Source organism: Mobula birostris, chromosome 9 (assembly GCF_030028105.1).
Source record: "Mobula birostris isolate sMobBir1 chromosome 9, sMobBir1.hap1, whole genome shotgun sequence".
In the NCBI taxonomy this organism is placed as follows: Eukaryota; Metazoa; Chordata; class Chondrichthyes; order Myliobatiformes; family Myliobatidae; genus Mobula; species Mobula birostris.
In genome coordinates, this window is record NC_092378.1 from 42,943,828 (window position 1) to 42,967,224 (window position 23,397).

General features: G+C 39.1%; 1 protein-coding gene across 11 annotated transcripts in view; it reads right to left on the bottom strand.

The window, feature by feature from the left end:
* The window catches only part of atxn7l1 (ataxin 7-like 1), a 169,331-nt gene extending 150,662 nt beyond the window's left edge, over positions 1–18,669 (bottom strand). For 2 of the 11 annotated variants that reach the window (XM_072267922.1, XM_072267921.1), the window contains exon 1: positions 4,423–4,617. The gene's annotated coding sequence lies outside the window, so the exon portion shown is untranslated. Of the gene's footprint in view, positions 1–3,673; positions 3,999–4,021; positions 4,226–4,422; positions 4,618–18,582 lie in introns of those variants that run through there. The other 9 variants (XM_072267916.1, XM_072267910.1, XM_072267918.1 and 6 more) reach the window with 7 other exon arrangements.
* Between the last annotated feature and the right edge of the window lie 4,728 nt (positions 18,670–23,397).

Consider the following 23,397-nt stretch of genomic DNA (forward strand, 5'->3'; position numbering starts at 1 on the left):
TTCCTTTCTTCTGCCTCTCTCCCTTCTTGAAGAGTGGAGTGACACTTGCAATTTTCTATGTTCTATGTACCATGTCAGAATCAATTGATTCTTGAAAGATCATTACTAATGCTTCCACAATCTCTTTAGCCATCTCTTTCATAACCTTGGGCTGTATACTATCTGGCCCATCTACCTTCAGACCTTTCAGTAACTTATCTACCTTCAGTCCGTTCAGTTTCCCAAGAACTTTCTCCCTAGTAATGACAAGTTCATACACTTCTGCCCCCTGACACTCTTGAACTTCCAGCATACTGCTAGTGTCTTCCACAGTGAAGACTGATGCAAGATACATATTCAGTTTGTCCACAGTTTCCTTGTCCCCCATTACCAACTCACCAGCATAATTTTCCAGCACTCCAGTATCTACTCTGGCCTCTCTTTTACACCTTATATATCTGAAGAAACTTTTGGTATCCTCTTTAATATTATTGGCAAGTTTACCTTCATATTTCATCTTTTCCTTCTTTAGGACTTTTTTTTAGTTGCCTTCTGTTGGTTTTTTTTGAAAGCTTCTCAATTCTCTAACTTCTCACCAATTTTACTCTATTATATGCCCTCTCTTTGGCTTTTATGTTGGCTTCCACTTCTCTTGTCAGCTACGGTTGTGTCTTTGTACTTTTAGAATACTTCTTTCTCTTTGGGATATATATATATCCTGCACCTTAAGAATTGAAGCCAGAAATTCCAGCCATTGCTGCTCTGCTGTCATCCCTGCTAGTATCCTTTTCCAATCAATTTTGGTTATCTCCTCTCTTATGCCTCTGTAGTACCCTTTACTCCACTCTAATACTGATACATCTGACTTTAGCGTCTCCTTCTCAAATTGCAGGATGAATTCCACTATAATATGATCACTTTCCCCTAAGGGTTCCTTTACTTTACACCCTCAAATCATTACACAACACCCAATCCAGAATAGCTGATCCCCTAGTGGGCTCAACAACAAGCTGCTCTAAAACGCCATCTCATAAGTATTCTAGGAATTCCCCCTCTTGGGATCCATAACTATTGTAACATTCCCCTTTTGATATGCATTTTCTATTTCCCATTGTAATTTTAGACCACATCTTCATTACTGTTTGGGTGTCTGTTTACAAATCCCATCAGGGTATTTTTACCCTTGCAGTTCCTTAGCTCTACCCACATCGATTCAATGCCTACCGATCCTATATCACCTCTTTCTAATGCTCTGATTTCAATTTTTACCAACAGAGCCCCCTCTGCCTACCTGCCTGTCCTTTTGGTACAGTGTGTATCCTTGGAGATAAAGCTCCCAGCTATAATTTTTTTTCAGCCACAATTCAGTGATGCCCACAACATCATACATGCCAATCTGTGCAACAAGTTCATCCACCTTATTCTGTATACTGCATACATTCAAATATAACACGTTCAGTCCTGTATTCATTCTTCTCAATTTTGCCCGTCCTTTACCTTTCAACTCTTCCTGTTGACTGCAATTTTGTCCTTTCGTCAGCCTCTCCTTGCTAGCAGTCTCACTACACACTGCCTCTGTTTGTAAACCAACTACCTCATCCTCAACACCATCACTCTGGTTCCCAACCCCATGCCACTTACAAGAATGTTGCCAAAACTCGAGTGCTTGTGTTATAGGGAGAGATTGTACAGATTAGGACTTTATTTCTTGGAATGTAGGAGATCGAGGGTGGCCTTACAGAGGTGTATAAGATAACCAGAGGCACAGATAGGGTGAACGTGCAGTCATTTTCACAGGCAAAGGAAAACAAAAACTCAATGGCAAAGGTTTAAGGTGAAGGGGGAAAATTTTGGAAGGACCCAAAGGGTAATTTGTTCACACAGATAGTGATGCATTTGAGGAACAAACTACTTAAAAAAGGAGTTGAGGCAGGTACAATAACAACATTTAAAAGAACATTTAGGTAAGTACAAATGTTTAGATGGACATGGGCCAAATGGGATAAGCTTAAGCAGGCACCTTGTTTGGCATAGACAAGTTGGGCCAAAGGGCTTGTTTATGCTATGTTACTCTGAGACTCTATAGCATGTCAGTTTAACCTGATCTAGAGCAGCAGAGCAGTTTAAGAGATTTGTAATAGTAGTGATTGTATTGATTGCATCTGAAGGATGTATAATCCAATAAAGTTATTTGATTATATTCATCTGTCTTGTTGTGCAGCACATAGTGAAGTAGAGCTTAAAGAAACAGAGGGTTACTTAGACTTTGATTCTACAAACATAGACCTCGAATTTATTTCTCTATGTACACATTTTAATTCATTACTTTTCACACACCCAGAAAAAAACTTTTCAAACTGCTTTGGCACGTTTGACAATCCTATCTCAATAGTTTTTCTTGGCTAAGGGTGGAGAGGGATGCAAGGTTGACAAGGGAATGGAAGGAGGAGGATGTGGGGGGGGGGGCGATAGCAGTTCGAGAGCTTTTTGGGATTGATCCACTTACACTGCAGCATAATGCCCACCACTTCATATTCAAGTCTCCTTGAAACAGCAGCTGAAACTCTATTTGCATTTTAAATTACATCTATCATCTTTTAGTAGTTTGTGTCATGGACAAAATACCAAGAACTTCTGCTTCCCCACATAGATCTCACTTTCTTAAATCCAATTTGTATGTCGCCATCCATGTGACAAAGGCTTCCCATTCTCTGAAGGCACTTTCATAAGACTGTTTAAATGTGTTCAATCTATTATGTTATGGTTGTGTGGTGCCAGGGGTTTGTTGTGGTGAAGGATATGTGGAATTTGTCTGAGGTGACTTAATCAATGGTTCAGATCGTGACAGGAGAGACGTGACCCATTTTATATGACAGGAGAAGCCAAAGGAGCACAGAACACCCTGAACCTGAATGAGAATGAGGGCACGGCAGCACTGTGATGTGATAAGACTGAGCTCACTGTGTACAAGAAAGACTAAATGCTGTGGCAAAAACTGGAACAAGACAAGATGCTGAAGGAAATCAAGGTACTAAAGTAACAGCAAATACTTCCTAACCATGGCTCAATGATATGAGGCTTATTGTGATTGTCTAAATACAGTTTGGATAGCTGGTAATATGATTCAGTACACGTTCCTGTTTGCAGTATGGTCAATAATTTTGTTTTCTTATACAGCTGCACAAATATATTAACCTGTTTTTATAAACTTAATTTGAATTCTCAGTCAAATATAAACAAGCAATTACTTGGAATTTCTACAAAATAAAAAAAAACTTTGAAAGTTGACACTGCGTAACATCTAAATTTCTACACACATACCAGTTCATAAAGAGCTCCTTGATAATGAAACTTTTCTTCTGGATACTTGACGCATTAAAAAGCTAATCTTGCTTTTATAATCCTGTGCACAATTTCCCTGATTAAAAATATATTCAAAATAATTTGTACAAATATAAATTCTTTGCTCCGCTATTAATATAAACTTATAAAAACTTAAGTACATCCATGTACTGGGTCGTGTTGTAATTCTTATTTTCAGATAAATATATCTACATTGGTCAAAAATAAGTTTCGACCTTTTATTTTCTCAATTTTACGATCCTCTGGTACGTTTGCATTAAAGGGGAAAACATTTTCTTTGGGTTTATTTTCTACAATGAAATTATTAACCAGCAGCGCCCTTTCAACTCACCTTGACTAGCATTTTCATTCCGATTAAGATCTATGTGTCAAAGTAACCTTTCCATCACACGTGAAACTACCATTGCCAGGCCATGATTAAACTTCGCTTTGGGTATGTTGCATTCAGAGGGGTGGCACATTCAAAACTCCCTCATCAAAACCTTACGTTGTGCCAACTATGCCCAAAATTAAACGTGAACAAAAACGGAACTTTGTTTCCCCAAGAAGACGATAACACCCAAAGGAAACAAAACGGTAACGCGCGCTGAGGCTTGAGAACAGAAGCTCCTGCTTACGACACAGGAGGCAGTAAAGGCGTCCAATAAATGGGCCATTAACTGGGGTCCAAACAACTCACTCAATTATGTTGCATTCTCAACAGTGCAGACCGCCCACTTGTTGAATCCACCCATCGCAAGGAAATGCCGACATCATCACTTTCATGTTGTTATTACGTTCTGTTTTCACTCGACATCACAAAGCAAACGGGGATGGGAAAAGGAAGAGGAAGGGGGCTGGAACCCAATAAACATATTCAAGAATGATAGCGGGGGGGGGGGGGGGAGAGGGTCAGAGGCAAATGACTGCGTACACCCGTCAACATTCCTCGCGGCTTTTATCGACATTAACCTACATTGTGCGCACACGCACACAACACCACAAAGCTGCTACAGAATGAAAACAGCAAACACTGCCCGGGAATCCGACTGCACGGAGCACGTCCAATAACACCATTATCAGATCTGCACAAGAACCTACTGTAGAGCAGAAATCCACGTACTGAGGACTGGGGCAGCAGCCTAATCTGATGACACAATGACTGTAAACATGCTGGACTTCTCAGAACTTGGAGCACTTCACATTGCCATGGATACTGCAAGCAAAATCCTGCCGCAAACCTTTCGGTGGAGACGAGAACCCGCGGGGTGGAAGGGGGCGTTGGTGCTGCAACGTAGCGTCGTCTTTAGGAGAAGTGATGATAACCCAAGACAGGAAATGTCAGAACTGAGCCTGTGCAAAATGGTCGGTTTGACAGGCACTGGTAAAACACCACACACGCACGCACACACACACACACACACACACACGAAAAAAGTTTCAGGTCCTGCCAATGGGACATCGTGAGTTCGTAGCAAAACTTGAACTTCTGCCAAGATCAACAAACACTGAATCCTGTGCAGCATTTCCCCCCTTGTTTACCAACCTCTGGGTCACAAGAGAACACACAAACACCAGTAAAATCTCCCCAGAGCGACCGTCTCGGTCAAATGGGTTTGCTTTTACAACAGCTGGGAGTGCAGGAAAGCTTCAGCCTTCAGAAACCAAAAGCGATCATAGGCCTGAAACAATTCTCCTCACCTCCTCGCTTGCAAATCAACACACTTTGCCAGCAAAGTAAAATGACACAAAAAAAAACAAAAGCCAATAGTAATGTTACCGGATCTAGTTTCGCTTTGCCAGAAACAGAAGGAAAATTCCCAACAAGACCAGAATTGTACGGGCGATTAATGAAGTTATTTGAAAAACAAAGCAATAATATTTTTAAATGTAAAAAAAATCAATTAATTTACTGTTATAATATCAAGGATACTGGCTCAAAGTTTACCAAATAATTATCAGATTTGTTTTTTTTTCCAATTACCTGGCATTTCTATTTCTTTTAACTAATTTTGCCAAACATTACTGCAGCAATCACGTGTGACAAAATAACAGTTGTAAAGTATAATTTAATCTTTTTGAAAAAAGTGACATAAGTTCATAGGTCAGCAGTGCCGTCCCCACTGCCATGCAATGAACCGTAGTAGTTTTATTTATTTGCATGTTTCAGAATACGCCAGCTTGCTGAACACAACTCAACCTGTCATACAGCATTCCAATTTCCCAACATTTCTTGTTTAAATCTGCCGATCAAAATGGCCAACAATCCAACGCAGTCTCTGAGTGGGATTAATCCTACTCACTCCTGAAATTAATTTTGCACAAGATTCCGGATCAAAATGGCCAAAATGTGGCATATTGTCCAAGCTTCCCCCTACCCTCAATGTTTAGTTTTCCCCTTGCTGCTAACAAAATGCTTGGCAGAGTACAGTGTGGAGATCACATGCATAACAGGCACGACCATCACGCTCGAGTCACTTAAAATAGCCTCAGCTAACGTGCCTGCACCTTGTAAGTGCTTCCTCTCTGGAATGGCAACAATTGATCGCAGTCAGCCACGGATGAGTACTGTATAACACTTGAGTTTCTGATTCAGTCCCCATCTTGTGCAACAGATTTAAGCCAGTGCTCTCCGGTGCGGGGCTGAGGAAGTAATGCCCTGCACATTGGATGAGACCTTAAAATGGCATGGCATGTCTTGTCAGGAGTCAGAATCTGGTTTAAATCACTTGCAAGTGTCTTGAAATATATTGCTTTGTGGCAGCAGTACATTGCAATACATAATGATAGAAATATTATAAATTACAATAAGAAATATATTGTAGACACACTAGGTACACCATCAGGGCCTGATGTCTTTCAAGGGTTCACCCTCATGAAAGATGTTTTGATATCAGCCTCAAGTCAGGATGGCAGTAAAGATCCCTGACATTATGCAAGGAACAGCGAGGCACATTTCTCTCGTTTTAATATCTATCAATTAAAATATCTGAAACAGATTATTCAGCCATTCTATTGTTGCCATTTGTGGGATTTTACTATATGCAAATTGACTGTTATGCTTCCTAAATTAAGACAGTGCTGGATGTGATAATAGTGTTTAAATTGCTGGACTAGCCAGCAGAGTTAAAGATACAAGATCAAATGCCAACACAACAGCTGAGAAAGTTAAGTATGAGTAATTTTTAAACCAGGAATCTCAATATTGTAAAGATAAGCACAAAACTACTTGATTGTCTTCAGTAAAAGAAATCTGCTACCTATTCCTGTCAGGACCACCATGTGACTTCAGACTCGCTCCAAAGCCCTCCACATTCCTGGGGCCGCAAAAATCACACAGCCTATAATGAATAAAAAATTATCTGTCTGCAAATGGTCTTCAAATAGCCTTATGTTGTGAAAAGTGCAGTATAACTCCCAGTTTTTTTCATTATTTGTGCTTTGGAGGTTAGGGGGCACCTCTACTTCCTTAGGAGTTTGCGAAGATTTAGCATGACCTCTAAAACTCCACCAAACTACTATAGATGAGTGGTTGAGAGTATATGGACTTGGTTACAACACAGCCTGGTATGGAAACACCAATGTCCTGAACAGAAAATTCTACAAAAAGTAGTGGATACAGCCCAGTCCATCACAGGTAAAGCCATTACCACCATTGATCACATGTGCATGGAACATTGTCACAGGAAAGCAACATCCATCATCAGGGACCCCCACCACCCAGGTCATGCTCTCTTCTCACTGATGTCATCAGGAAGAAGGTATTGGAGCCTCAGGACTCACACGACCAGGTTCAGGAATGGTTATTACAGCTCAACCATCAGGCTCCTGAACAGAAGAGGATAACTTCACTCAATTTCACTTGCCCCATCATTGAAATGTTCCCATAACCTATCGACTCACTTTCAAGAGCTTGTTATCTCATGTTCTCCATGTCTATTGCTTGCTTATTTATTTATTCATTCATTCCTTTTTTTTTAAGATAGATAGACTATGAGAACACTCAGTCCTCTTTTATTGTCATTTAGAAATGCATACATGCATTTTGTATTTGCACAGTTTGTTGTCTTTTGCACACGGCCGATCTGCCCATTGGTGCGGTCTTTCATTGATTCTATTATGGTTATTAGATTTACTGAGTATACCCACAAGAAAATGAATCTTGGGGTTATATATGGTGACATATTATGTACTTTGATAATAAATTTACTTTGAACATTGAGGGAGAGAAGTAGACAAGAGGTGAAGCGAAGAAGAAAAGGGCAAGATCAGAGAAGGTTTGGAAGGGAAAGGAGGAGTGAAGACGATGAAGGTAGTAGTGGTGAAAGGAGGGAGACAGGTGGACAGAGAGTACAAACTGTGCATTCGAAAATTCCTCTGTTGGTTTTTGTGTTTCTCCTCGACCTGATTTGGAATCCAGGTATCATGAATCCTCAGGCCCTACATCCTTATTCTTTATTCCTTCCACTATTTATTGAACCCTTTATTTCTTTAAGACACAGGAAACTGCAGATGCTTGAATGTAGGAACAGAGAAAACAGAACACTGAAAGAACACAGCAGTTCAAGCTGCGTCTGCAGAGGCAATAGATGCAGGTCAACATTTCTTGATGAGATCCTGCATCAGGCCTTAGAAAGAAGAGAAAAGATTTCAGTACATAGCAGTATGGTGAGGTGAGGTGGGGTGGGGAGCTGGGGAAGCTGGTTGGTAATAGAACTCAGAACAGTACAGCACAGGAACAGTCCCCTCAGCCTGTGATAACCTGTGACAACCACAATGCCAATCCAAGCTAATCTTATCTATCTACACACACACATGGACTATACCGCTCCATTCCTTGACTGAAAATGTGCTGTCCACGTCTTTAAAATGTTGCTAACATGTCTGTTTCCACCCTGGCAGGGCATTCCAGGCATCTATCACGCTCTGTGTAAAAAAAACTTGCCTCATTAATCTCCTTTGTGCCCTCACGTATTTATTTCAACACTGGGAAAAAGACTGACTACTTATCTTATCTACGCCTCTATTCTACTTTTGTTAGGTCACTCCTCAACCTCTGAGGCTTGAGAGAAAACAATCCAACAATCCTTATAGCTAATACTCTCTAATTCAGGTAACATGCTGACCTCTTCTCACCCTCTCCAAATACTCCACATCCTTTCAATAATGTCATGATCAGAACTGCACACAATACTCCAAATGTGACCTAACCAAAGCTTTACATAGTTGCAGCATGACTTCCTGACATTTATATGCAACACCTCAACTGAAGATAAGTCTGCTGTAAGCCTTTTTTTCCAATCCTACCTATTTTGCATGCCACCTTCAGGGATCTATGTACATATAACCACAGACTCCCCTGTACATCAATGCTCCTAAAGGTCATGCCATTTACTCTATACTTTCATCTTCAATTTGGCCATCTCATATTTCCTCAGATTATTCTCCATTGGCCATTCCTCTGCCCACTTTTCCAAATGCTCACAATCCTGCTTATCCCTTGACAACTTCCCCCATGATTATAAATCTGACAAATTTTGATTTGTCTGAAAACTTACTAATTAGCCCACCTATGTTTTCATACAAATATCTATATTATCTATAAAACAATAAAGGTCCCGGCAATTATCTTTGCAGAATACTATTAGTCGTATTCCTCCAGTCAGAATAACATCCCTCCACTTTACAGAGCCTTTGACAGGGGAATAACATCCCCTGTCTTCTATAATAAAGAAGGGTTAAAAGAAGAACACATGAGGCTGCTCTGGCAGACAAGAGAATCCCAAATGCTACTGCAGACATATTAAGGACAAAAGAATAGCAGGAGACAAAATTGGTCCATTTGAAGATCAGCATGGTCATCTAAACATGTAGCTAAAAAAGATGGGGGAGATCTTAAGTGGATTTTTGCAACTGTATTTAGATGGGAGATAGGCACAGGGTCTTATAACACTGAAGCAAAACAGTAGTGAGGTCATGACCATATCCAGATTTCTTAAGAGTTTGCTGTCTAGAGGCAAGTTAGGGTGGATAAATTCCCAGGGTCTATCAAGGTGTCCCCTTGGATCTTTTGGGAGGCTAATGCAAAAATTGCAGGGGCCCTGGCAAAAGGATTTAAAACATCTTTGGCCACAGGTGAGGTGCTGGAGGATTGGAAGATTGCTAATGTTCCATTGTTCAAGAAAGGCCCGAAGAATAAGCTGGGAAATTATAGCTTGATGAGCTTGACTTCAGTAGCAATAAGTTATTGGAAGGTATTCTAAGAGAAAGGATGCATTAGTATTTGGATAAATAGGGCCTGACTTGGAATAGTGAACATGGCTTTGTGTGTGGTAGGTAGCTCAGGTCTAATCAATCTTATACAGTTTTTCGAAGAGGTTACCAGGAAAGTTGATGAAGAAAAGACGGTGGACATTTGTTGACAAGGACTTTTACAGAGCCCCTGTCAAATTTATGCATAGTTTGATCCAGAAGTTTCAGCTGCTTGGCATTCAGGATAAGTTAGTAAATTGGATTAGACATTGGCTTCATGGAAGAAACCAGAGTGGTAGTAAATGGTTTCCTTTCTGACTGGAAGCCTGTGAATAGTAGTGAGCCACAGGGATCGGTGCAGGGTCCCTTGTTATTTGTCATCTATATTAATGATTTGAATGATAATGTGGTAAACTGGATCACCAAATTTGCAGATGACACCAAGACTAGGAGCATAGTGGGTAGCGAGGAAGGATATCAAAGCTTCCAGCAGGATTTGGGCCAGCGGAAAAAATAGGCTGAATATTGGCAGATGTAACTTAACGCAGACAAGTGTGAAGTGTTGTACTTTAAGAGGACAAACCACGGTATGACACACACAATGCACAGCAGGGAATGGAGAAGTGCAGTAGGACAAAGGGATCTGGGAGTAAAGATCTATAATTCCTTGTCAGTGACACCACAGGTAGATAGGGTTGTAAACAGAGATTTTGGCACATAGACCTTCATACATCAAAGTATTGAATATAGGAGTTGGGATGTTACGTTAAAGTTGGTGAGGCCAAATTTGTAGTATTGTGTGCAGTTCTGGTCACCTACCTTTAGGAAAGATCTCAAAGAGATTGAATGAGCACAGAAAATTTACAAGGATGTGACTGAGACTTGAGGACCTGAGTTATAAAGATAGGTTGAATAGGTTTTGACTTCATTCCTTAGAATGTAGGAGAATCAGAGAAGGTTTGATAGAGATACACAAAATACGAGGGACATAGATAGAGAAATTGTAAGCATGTTTTGACCACTGAGGTTGAGTGAGACTAGAACTAGAGGTCATAGGTTAAGGATAAAAGGTGAAATATTTAAGGGGAACCTGAGAGGAAACATCTTCACTCAGAGAGTGGTGCAAGTGTGGAACAAACTTCCAGAAGAAGTGGTAGATGCATATTTGATTGCAACATTTAAGAGATTTGGATAGGTACATGGATGAAAGAGGTATAGAGGGCTATAGTCTGGATGCTGGTAGACGGTACTAGACATAAAAAGAGATCAGCGCAGACTATATAGAGCTTGTTGAAGTGCCTGTTTCTATGCTGTAGTGCTCCATAACTCTATCCACTGAACCTTTGATTTCCATTTGTTCACTCAAGGCTCTGCAATCACAGAAAGCAGCTTATTTCTGTCCTTAATCTCCTTTAATTTTTATCAACCATATTAAGTAATCCCATATATTCAGCCCAAAATAACTGCTTATAACTGCTTAAAAAAGATATAATTAATGATTAGAGTTGGACAGATTTGAAAAATGTGTACTTTTTGATAAAGGGTTAACCTTAACGAGATCAAGATTGTAATAAGGTAATCAGCAAGAAGCTGTTCCTGTTAATTGGCAAGCTCATTTATGCTATATAATTTATGTAATGTTCACAAAAAGGCAAGATTTATATAAAATTGAAAGGGTGCAAAATTCTCTGCTGTAAATCATCACTGAAACAATGTCCATTCATTATCCCAGAGTTGAAATATCCAGTACTAGAGAGCAGGTGTTTGAAGTGAGAGGAGGAAAGTACAAAGGGGATGTGTGAGGCAAGTTTTTTTATATACAGGGAGTGGTGGAGGGGCCTGGAATGCATAGCCGGGGTGGTGGCACAGGCAGATACAATGGATACATTTAGGAGACTCTTGGATAGGCACATGAATATGCAGAGGAGGGAGGGATATGGTCAATGTGCGGGGAAGTGGGATTTGGAGACATTGATTTAATTAGTTTGGCACATCATGGGCTGAAGAGCCTATATTGGGCTGTACTGTTCTACATTTTATTCCTTTAAACCAGGGGTTCCCAACCTGGGGTCCATCGGCCCTTTGCTCAATGGCATTGGTCCATGGCATAAAAAAGGTTGGGAACAAATATTGATCCGTGTATGAGAAAGGAATACTACAGGACAAAACCAGTAAACACGAAAGTGGAGTTAGACTAGGTGGCTCATGTGAGAAAAACATTGGCACACCAAATTACCTACTTTAGTGCTGGTGCATGATTTTTAGGAGAGGAAGGGAAAAACCTGAGAAAAAATATATATTAACAAAATTAAGTTGATGCCAAGAGCTGTTTGGTTAAATCTGGATAGGCATAGTCGAGTACTACATTGATAGTTTTCACAGATTAAGTTTGTTAGCCCACACTTTGAATTAGATTTGAACCTTTTATTTTAGCACTTGCTAATCAGATGGCCTGGCTCCATTTGGAATGTTATGCTTACTACCATGTTGGTTGCAGGTAAGGCTTATTTTTTCCATGTGACCTAGGACACCTTTTCTCCTGGTAGCTTTGTGTCACATCCTTAAATTCACCTTGTTAGTTTCACAGACCAGAAATATCGGCTTACAGCTTGTCTATTCTCTTTGTTATATCCATTATAATACCATTTTTGTGACCCTGTGTTTTCAATTAATCCATTACATATATCCCACTGAATTTGATTGCTTTCCCTAAACTGAAATGATATCCTGAGTCTGACATTATCAGTCGATCTCTTCAAATCCTGGAGATTTTCAGAGACTCCTGTATAACAACCTCTCCCTGAGATGCATCTACCTTCCAAAGCCATGAATTTGTAATCTCCCTCAAAGCCCTCTGTTAATTAACAATATTGGAACATACTTTGCTCTGTCTTCCAAGATTTCTAAATTATATCTGATACAGTGGAGAGTTCTAATGGTGGGTGAGGGAAAGACTGTGGTCTGGGAGAGGAAGTTTTTGCTATACATTTGGAAAGCACAAGAATCTGCTAGGTTCCTGCTTGAGGGAGGAAGGTACACAGGGAAATATTCCTTTAAAATAAAAATATCCATTTCCCTCAGCAAATTTCAATTCAATGCCAAAAATAATTCCATTTGCAATTCACTTTACAATCTGCAATTCACCCTTGTATAGTTTATCTTGCAATTCATCAGGAGCAATCGTAAACAACACTCACTTAAAATCAAAATTTAAAAATATATCCTACAGTACATCAATAAATTCTCTTTATAAATTAAATTACTACGGTCATAGAGAGATACACCAGAAAAACAGGCCCTTCAGTTTACCAAGTCCGAGCCATTCACTACTACCATCAACCATAAACACGAGATTTTGCTGAAGAACAAAATGGTGGAGGAACTCAGCAAGTCTGGCAGCATCTATGGATGGGAATAAACAGTTGACATTTCAGGCTGAGACTCTTCATTAAGAATCACCATCGGATCTCAGTCACCCTCCACCTCATTATATCCTCTCAACAGCCTCTCCAAATCAGTGGCCACCCTTAAAGTAATTGGAGTAAGGCAGACGGTATTTAAAATTAACAGAAGTGTGATGTAGGCAATATTATGGGCAGAACTTGTTTTGCTCCAATCCGCATTAAAGTTCATGTTGTCACATTTAACTGTGGTCAAGTTTCTAATGCTGTTCCATAGTGGGCATCTGTAGCTTGGGCACAAGCAGTAATTTCAATTCCTCAGTGTCAACATCTCTGAGAATCTGTCTTTGGCCCAACACATTGATGCAGTTACAAAGAAGGCACGAGAGTGGCGATATTTCATTAGGAGTTTCAGCAGATTTGGTATGTCACCAAAGACACTCGCAAATTTCTACAGATCTACCATAGACAACATTCCAATTAGCTGCGTCACCATCTGGTATGGGGTGGGTGGGCACAGCACAGAATTGAAATAATGTGCAGAAAGTTGTAAACTCAGTCAGATCGATCATGGGCACTAGCCTCACTAGCATCCAGGACATCTTCAAGGAGAGATGCTTCAAAAAGGCGGCAACCATCATTAAGGACCCCATCACCCAGGACATGCCCTCTTCTCATTGCTACCATCAGGGAGGAGGTACAGAAGCCTGAGGTACACGTTCAACAATTTAGGAACAGCTTCTTCCCTTCTGTCATCAGATTTCTGAATGGACACTGAATGCATGAACACTACCTCACTACTTTTTTTGAATTACTTATTTAAAGATCAGGCTGGTGGCGTAGTGGCATCAGCGTTGGACTTTGGAACGAAAGGTCCCGAGTTCGAATCCAGCCAGCTCCCCTGCACGCTTTCCATCCGTGCTGGGTTACGAGCTGGCCATCTCTTTGGAAACTCGCCCAGCAGAAGGCAATGGCAAACCAGGGCTGTATTTGCCTTGTACGCAGTTCCCTACTACATCAGGGAGGCATGGCAGGAAATCGTCTGCTAACCGGAGAAACTCCAGATGTGATGTATCTTTCCTTTCCTTATTTAATTTAACATTATATATTTCTTACTGTAATTCATTGTTTCTATTATTACGCATTGCATTGTACTGTTGTAGCATAGCAACAAATTTCGTGACATATGCAGGTGATATTAAACCTGGTTGTGATTCTGATTCTGATCTCTACCCAATTACCACGTTCACCCCAGTTGACACTCCCCCTTCTGACATGTCAATTCTCACTCTGTACATGATTCAGTCTGGATAACTGGGAGGTCTCATCATTACGGACAAGTGGTCATTCTTTAAAGGCTCTGCAATTAAAATGCCTCTAAGGCTATTCCCCATCCAGACATTTTGGTTCCACGCATTCCTCCAAAAGAGACTTTCTCACTTCAAATACAGTCCCACCTGGCCTTATCCTATCTTCCATTTTGAATCACATTCCCCCTCCAATGATTGTGAGAGGACTAAACTGCAACTCCAGTACCCAGTACTCTGCATCCCTCCCTAGGACTTTGATCCTCCTGCAATTCACTTATTTTTAATTCATTGAGATACAGTGTGAAATAGGCCCTTCCTGCCATGCTGTCCAGCAACCTCTGATTTAGCCCTAGCTAATCCTGGGACAATCTACAAAGACCAATTAATCTGCCAACCGATACGTCTTTGGACTGTGGAAGACAACAGGAGCATCTGGAGGAAACCCACACAGTCATGAGGGAAAACGTTCAAACTCCTTACGGAGAGCGGCAGGAAATGAATTTAGGTCACTGATACTGCAAAGCATCGTGTTAACCACTATGATACTGTAGTGCCCCTGGTTCCTATAGTCACCCTCTAACCACAATGTCCAGTTCATACTATTGCCTTTGTTGCACGGCACTGAAGGGTTAACACAAGATTAACAGTCATGCTTGAACTTTGAAGACTGAAGTAGGGAAGAAAAGTCACCTGATCATGATACACCAAAATTCAGTTTGATGGTACATTCTACAGGAAAGTTATTAACCTAAAACCATAACACTGCTTTTCTGCCTACAGATACTGCCTGATCTGCTGAGTATTTCAACTTTCTATGTTTTTATTTCATATTTCCAGCATCTACAATATTGTGCCTACAGAGTATTACAATTTTCCATAAAACTGGTGACATCTACTGAGTTTTAAGAACTTAATTTCTTAAAGACACCCGTGTAGACTGGCAGATTATTCTCAAACTTCTACTGCCTTTGCTGAGGAACTGAGTTCGCAGGTCAGTCTCACAATCAGACTCTAATTATTTTAACTAAGTGGGATATCAGCCCAGATAATGGACTGGATAATATTCATGGCACAGATATAATCACAGAGACAAAACACCAGCATGAAGGTGAAATTGGCACAATTACTTGAACTCTACAATACTGTATCAGTCAATAGAAATGCTCAACACACACATGCAAAGGCAGTAAAAGGTTAAATACATTACAAGGACAAGAAAATCTGCAGATGCTGGAAATCCTAGCAACACACACAAAATGTTGGAGGAACTCAACAGGCCAGGCAGCATCTATGGAAAAGAGAAACATCAACATTTCCTCCAGCATTTTGTGTGTGTTGCTTAAATATATTACAGTTTATTTTGTTAAATTTATATATATATAAAAAATTCTACTCTTCTTAAAAGAAATAGGATTATAGTATGTACAACAAGTTATCCACATGGGTGGTGTAACAAGAAACTTTAATAGTTCCAAGAGTCAGCAGTATAAAACAGCGCCAAAGGAACAGTATGACTGAATAGTTCAATAGATTAAGGGTGTTGTCCTCCCTGACAATGTTATCACATTATAGAACATGAGTGAATTATTAACCACAAAGTTGTTAATATTCCAGCATTTTGGCAAAAGAATACACTTTTTTATTCTAAGTACCTGATTTCGTTTGTGACCTCTCTGTTGACTCCCAAGTGAGAGAGTGAATTGTATGTACCTGCTTTTCCAATTTTAACATGGTACTGTGGCAGCATCTCTCACGTGGAATTCCGCATTTCAACCACAGAACCGCAGAAATAATCATATTAAACTCATGATACACATGGCCATTTGATGTGTTGGGTCTGTGCCAGTCAAAAATTTAACACACTTGAACCCAATTTCCAATGCCATGTGTGTTGTCCTGCAGACAAATCCATGTACTGCTTAAATGTGATGAGGGTTTCTGTCTCCAGAACCCTACAAGAGAATTTGTTGTACAACTATTTGGGTAAAAAGATTATTCTGTTCTCCTTTCATCTATATTCTCCAATATAGGACTGCATAGTTATGTGTCCTAACAAAGATCTCGGCCCGAAATGTCGACTGGTTATTCCTATCCATAGATGCTGCCTGACCTGCTGAGCAACTCCAACACATTGTGTGCATCACTCTAGATTTCTGCAGTACCTCTTGTGTCTATAGCTAAAAGAAAGGTGTCCTCCCTAGCTGGCCTTTCTAGGCCTTCAAATTTTTATGCAGCCGAATTAAGTCCTCCCTTGGCCTGCTCCAAACTAAAGAAAACAACAGGTCAACTCAATTTTCTTAACCAGGTTACATCCCTGTAAATCTCCACTGCTACCATTCCAATATACTTTCTCCAGTTTCTGATAGAAAGTATTCTTCTTAACATGTCCCTCAGGGTTGAGAATGCCTTGTTCTGAGGAGTGGCAGATGTCATTGTGTGAATTATTTTAATGTGGGTTTGCTCCTGGAGATCTGCTACCACATTATTTTAAAAGAGGGAGGCTGTGGTTCAGTGACAAGATAGTCCAAAATGATTGGAGACCATGCTTTCTTGCATAAACATGCATGTACATGGACACAGATACTCTATGCACAAACAAGCACACTCTCGCTACTTACGCAATCTTTTTACATCCTTTTCTCCCAACCCAACAAATCTTACCCTCTAGCTCTTTAGTCTCCCTTCTTCTACTTTCTGCACCTATGTGCTTCTCTTTGACCCTCACTGCCACTCTTAGTTTCCATCCCTTTTCCTTTCACACGCAATTTCCCTATTTTCCAAAGTAAGGACCTCTGCTTCTCACTTGCTTCAGGGCCATACCCCATGGCCAATCATCTTCCTCATCCCCCAAGAATGAAGATTGCAAACTAGCCCAGATGGCATCCTACCTCTTTGACTCTCCTCTTGGGCTTTGCCCAGTAAACCTCAGGAGTAGTCAGTAATTTTCTAATTTTAAGAGTTTTTGAATGATTGTAATATATGTTGGTGCTTTTGGAATCTACGTTAATTGTTGTAAGGGCTGAACTACAGTCACTTTCAGCTCTAGCATAATTTTCCTGCTTAGATTCAATGCCCTGGCTAAGAAAGAAAATTTAATCACTTTATTAACATATCCTGCTATCTTTCAGGATCAGTGACTGCCCACTTCAAGTCTCCTGTGTCCCTTTACATTACTCAATATCCTGTAATTTATTTGTATGTTCTCCTCCCATCTCACCCCACTCCAGAGTGTTGCCTCACGTGCCTCGAGATTCAACTCCATTTTTCATTGTCAGCCTAACTGTTCAGACCATCTATAACTTGGTCATTCTTCCTCGATTTTACCCAGGCTAGCTTTGTATATTCAGCAAACCTGTTTAGAATATCCCTTACAACAATTAACACACATTCCAAAAGCACTAACATATATTACAATCCTTCAAAAACTCTAAAAATTAGAAAATCAATAATATGCCTCGGAGAGAATCGGAGAAATAAGTCTTTGAAGAAATATTATGAATAAAGATATGCCAATTCATTTCCTCAAAATTTCTGTCATTCAGTTAGTTCATAATAGATTTATACCTCGATTGTATTGTTTTGTCTCTGATCCATATTCCTTGATAATTCTGCTTAACAAAAATCTATCAGTCACATCCTTGAAAGCTCTCGTTGTTCCAGCTTGTAGAAAACAGATTTCTAAACTTCTGCTACCTTTCATCTGCACAAGGACTTTACTGGAACAGGCAGTTTGTGATTGAAGTCAAAAGTAACTTACAGGAAAAAGACCACACAATTCATGTTTAAATGTATCCATAAAGAAAACATTGCACATCGCTGGAGGAAATTGCTCTTATCACATATAGCTTTAAAAATCTTAGCTGGATGGCAACATAAAAATAGATGATTCTGGGTACAAAACAAACCCCATCAAACTGAGGTTGAGATTTTGAGCTCATCCCTTTATGTTTGGATACACATGAAATGTTACTCAGTGCAAAAATAATAAGGACTTTCCTCATACCAATGAGTAATACCATGAGGAGATGGAATTCCCTTTAAGAATGGAAATCAAACGAAATAGCTCCTATTAGGCCTACAATTGTCTTATAAAAAATACAGTTATATTGTGGAAAGTCAATTGACTTAAAAATGGCTAAACAACCTTCCTGAATATTCCAAGTTTCAAGTGGGCCTTCCAGTCTGCTGCTGGTTAGTGTGTGGTATATCCACATGGAAATAAGTATTTGTTTCAAAATAACAGAAATAGTATCAACTACCAGCTGCAAGCAAAGCAGCAGCCTAAGTGAAAGTCATACCTGACGAACACTTCCAATCTTTCCAGACGACACTAATGGAAATGTGGATTATAGGAAACACTTCGTGGGCCCAGTTAAACAGAAATGCATTTCTGACTTCCAGGTCTGCAGATGGTGCTGTATATTAGGTCAAGCATTTTTTTTGCACATTTAGTACTATCTTGTCGTGTGACATTCTGTACGCACAGCACCATCTACAGGGCTGGAGCAAGAAAGCAGAAACAACAGTCAATACTGCAATTTCAACTTTTTTTTAAAAGGGTCAATCTTGCTCAAGCAATGTGAAAGGGAAAGTTGTTCATTCATCACTAAAAGGTTTTTACAAAACAGGCCAACTTCACTAAAACTTGTTTTCTTAGCTGGTCATTTGTAACTTTTAATAGATACAATAACTGAATATTGTGCTCAACAGTTTTCCAATCACATAAGAAGGTACATTGCTACAAAACTGTTCCGTTAGTGATTTTCTTCAGTGAACTCAAGTTCTGCTATTTAGTCATCATATGAACAGCAAGACGTACTTGTGAACTATATTAGTGTCTCTTTTCACCAAGATTTGAAACAATTCTGTTAAAAATCATGATAAATTGATTCATTACATGCTTTTATGGTCACAGCATGTTTATACAACTGGTGGAGTTCACTGCTTTCAGGTTAAGTATTCTCAACAAGGGTGATGAAAGGTTCAAACAATTATTTAAGGATTATACAAGTACAAGAATTAGAGCAGAAATTTCACTTTCCTCTCTCATACAGCCAATGGCAGCGCCTCAACCTCTTTAATAGTTAAACTTTGTAAACAACACCTACTCTTTAACCAATTGAAGAGGTGCTTAATGCCATGACATGTTTTTATAGAGTGATTGGATAAAATAATGGTTACAATTTAACAAATAACCTTCCAGAGAATACACCACTGTTTAGTTCTAGGCACCACATTAGCAAGGGCATGATCACTTCAATGTCAGTATAACAGAGACGTTAACCAGAAAGATTCCAAGGGTAAGGCCTTTTTGGGCTGAAAAAGCAGCCGTTGTTTTCTTCAGGGTGAAAACAAGGAGGCGATGAAGAAACACTTAAAATCATAAATGATTTGAATAAAGCAAGAGGAAAATAGTTTCCAGTGATAATCAAAAGTCACATATTCAAGGTAGCTCGCTAAGTTCCAGAACCAAGTCTTGGAAAAAGCTTACTTATGCAACTTAGGGGGCTAGAAACAGATTAAGGGGATGATAAAAAAAGACTCAAATTGATCTTCTGAAGCAAACTAGATAAACATTTGAATGAGAACTATGGCATCACTGGATGGTCAAACTAAAATGAAATCCTACAATTCCTCTTATTGTTTAAGACTGTAGAAAACATTACTGTACGGTGATTATTTTGACACTAAAGTTTAAACTCTCACTGCAGATAAATTTTGCATATTGTATACTGTGGACTTTGTACAGGGGACTTCTTACACCAGAAGAATGTGCCCGAGAAAAAAGAATCTCACTACAATATTGTTCATTTTTTGGAGCTGCGTGAATGAATACCAAGACCAAGTAGCTAATAGAATTCCCAAAGTTCCTGTGTGTCTGTTCTGACAAGTCATAACATGGCAAGCTCAAGGGGTTTCAGTCCAAACCAAGGAACCATTTACTGCTCAGGGCTGATTTTCTCCCGAATGGTTTACTGCTGAAGCTGACATTCAGCAGGACTCAGGGTGGCAGACTCACAGTACTACCAGTCCTCTTGGATTCTTGCACAACTTACAAGCAAATGGTGTGCAGGTGTACTTGGTACTTGGCCTACAATCAGCATCTTTATTGAAGTCCTGTTGCAATTTTAATACACTGGAAAAAAATACAGGGAAAATCTGAATAAATTAGATGAGTGGCAATTTTTGTTTTGTTTACAAAGAGCTCCATCTGCAGGAGTTAGCAATATATTGTAATAAGTTTGATCACAACAACAATAACTGAAATAACTAAGGAAGTTAGCAAAAAAATAAAAACTAGAAGTTATTGCATCAGGTCATTTTTCTCATGTTTCACTTCTCCCTTTATGTTTCTTTATCCAACCAGAGAACTATGATAAATGTCAATAATGGAAACTCAAAAAAAGCATCTGGCAATCCAAACCATTACCAGAAAACAAAGGGCATGCACACTAGGTAGTATCTTTTCAACCTCACCTGGTCCCTCAACACCACCCCTTTGGTCAAGAAACCACAGCAGCATCTCCACTTGCTGAGGAGATTGAGACGAGCAAGGCTCCCCTCACCCTAACTCTTATCAACGTTTACAGGAGCACTGAGAGTGTCCTGACCAACTGCGTCACTGTCCGGTATGGGAATTGCAAGGCATCTGACTGCAAGTCCCTACAAAGAATTACAAGGACCGCTGAGAGGATCATTGGGGTCTTTCTTCCATCCATCACAGATATTTATCTGGAGCGCTGTGTACGCAGAATGCTTAGCATTGTCAATTATCCTTCCCAACCGTCCAACAACCTCTTTGGTGCCCTACCATCAGGCAGGTGGTACTGTAACATGAGGTCAAGAACTGTTAGGATGGGAAACAACTTCTTCCTCCAGGCTTTAAGAATACTGAAATCCCTGCCACCACGTAGGTCTCATCATGTACGAAGCTCCAGTTTCATTATACTGTTTACTTTTTAACTTGTGTCATAAATCTACCTTATTATTTGTTAATTTATTTGTGGTAATATTATTTTATTTGTTGTGTGTTTGAGTTATATATACTGTGTTGTGTACCTTGGTGTGAAGGCATGTTGATGCATTTGGCGAAATATGTGTGTACAACTGAAGAACAATAAACTGAACTTCAAGTTGAATTTGCAGAACAAGTGCTGTAGAGTTAACATTCCAGGTCAAAGTTAATTCAATCTCTCTCTCTGCAAACGTTGCCTGACCTGTTGAGTCATTTTTCTGTTTTATTTTAGTTAAATGAATAACCCATGAGACTTCATTAAGGGTTGTTCTTCCAAACATGCCTCAAACATGATTGACTGTGAAGAACTTTTAACTAATCATGAACTGGCTCAGGGTAGGTGGTGAAAAATTAGTACATACTCCAAAATAGATGAGCCAGTCTATGAAAAGAGGAAGGAAGACATTGTTTTCATTGGCAATAATGATAACATAGATGATTCTTCAATTGTTATTTAAGGGTTTAAAATATTAAATCTGAGCTGTTAAGGATACACAGGTAGCTTAATGTTGACATGCAATAAGAAATGTTTGGTAACATTTACAGAGTAAGGAAAGAGAAGAGGCAAAACAATGGAAAAAAAAATTGCTGTTTAAAAGAAGAGCTGCATACTTGATAGGATAGATGGCTTTCTCCTGCAGACCGAAATACGTTATCAATTACAAAGCAGAGGCCCAATTTCTTTTAGAACTGAATGCACTGTAGTAATTCAGAAACATCTAAAAGCAATTCAGCACCTATATTTTATTAATACATTTTATACTTCTTTTTAAAAGGATGAATATTTTCAATTCCTTAGTCCACTTTACAAAAAAAATGGTTATGGAAAGTTATTACTCCTTCTCCTGAATGATGAAACTTCCACTTGGAGGTAAGTGTAATTTCAATTAAATAAATACTGGAAGGAAAGTACAATGTGGAAAGTTATCAGAAAATAGATTTTTTTAAATTTCCATGTTACTTTACATGTTAAAGTTCAAATATCCCTTAAAATTTGGAAAATGATCCCATCCTAGATGTGTGTCCCAACAGGAAGAACCCCAACTGTACCAAATTCAAAGTGCAATGGTTCTTAATAATTTAAGGGAACCTGGCTGACTACCTTACAGTAACTATTAATAGAAACCCAAACAATAAAAGTGTACTGTAAGAAAGTATCCATTTGTTACTCCAAAACAGATTCATACTATTCTTTACTCTGCCAAAAATCTCATTATATTTCTTAAGTAACTAACAACATGAAAGATTTGAATAGATGAACAAAATACAAAGCCTATTGTGCACACCAGTGTAATAAAATGTTTATCTAAACTACTGTGCAAAAGTCTTTGGCATGTAAAAAATTCTATAAAGCAAAGACGCTTTCAAAAACAAGGAAATTCAAAGCTTTTAAATATCAAGAAATTACCATAAAGAGCAGTAAATTGTAAAAAAAATCTAAATCAAAATCAATATTTGCCTTTAAAACTGCATCAATTCTCTTAGGTACATTGTCTGCAGTGTTTTTATGAAAATTGGCTGGTAGATTGTTCTAATTATCTTGGAGAACTTGTCACAGTTCTTCTGAAGACTTTGGCTTGCTTCTGTTATACGACTTTCTTGGAAGAACAACAGTGAATTCAAGAACATTTTCCATATACAATTCAGATCCCATTTATTTTGCAGACTAAAATTAACCCCATTTGACTGTTAACTAGCAGCAAACTAATTCCAAATCGTATGTTTAATGAATTTAAAATATTGAGCCTACTACCTCAACAACAAAATTACATCCCATCAGGAACTGAGTACCATCTATTTTGTAGCTTTTGCCATGCAACTTGCATTAAGTATGAGACAAAATGATTGAAACTAATTTGATACTAATGGTTCATGAAATACTTTTATCAAGGTTAAGTATTATAAAATAGAACTAGCTTTTAAACCTGGCTCACAGGAAGGATCTGTTTGCACTAGAAGAGATGCTGAAGATATTTACAAAGGTACAGTTAAGTTTCTCCTGGTTTTATAGAAGCACATTCAGAGCAAGAACAGTAAATGAGGAAATAATGTGCTGAAAATTACACAAACATGCCCCAGAAAAATAGCTCGAGTTAGA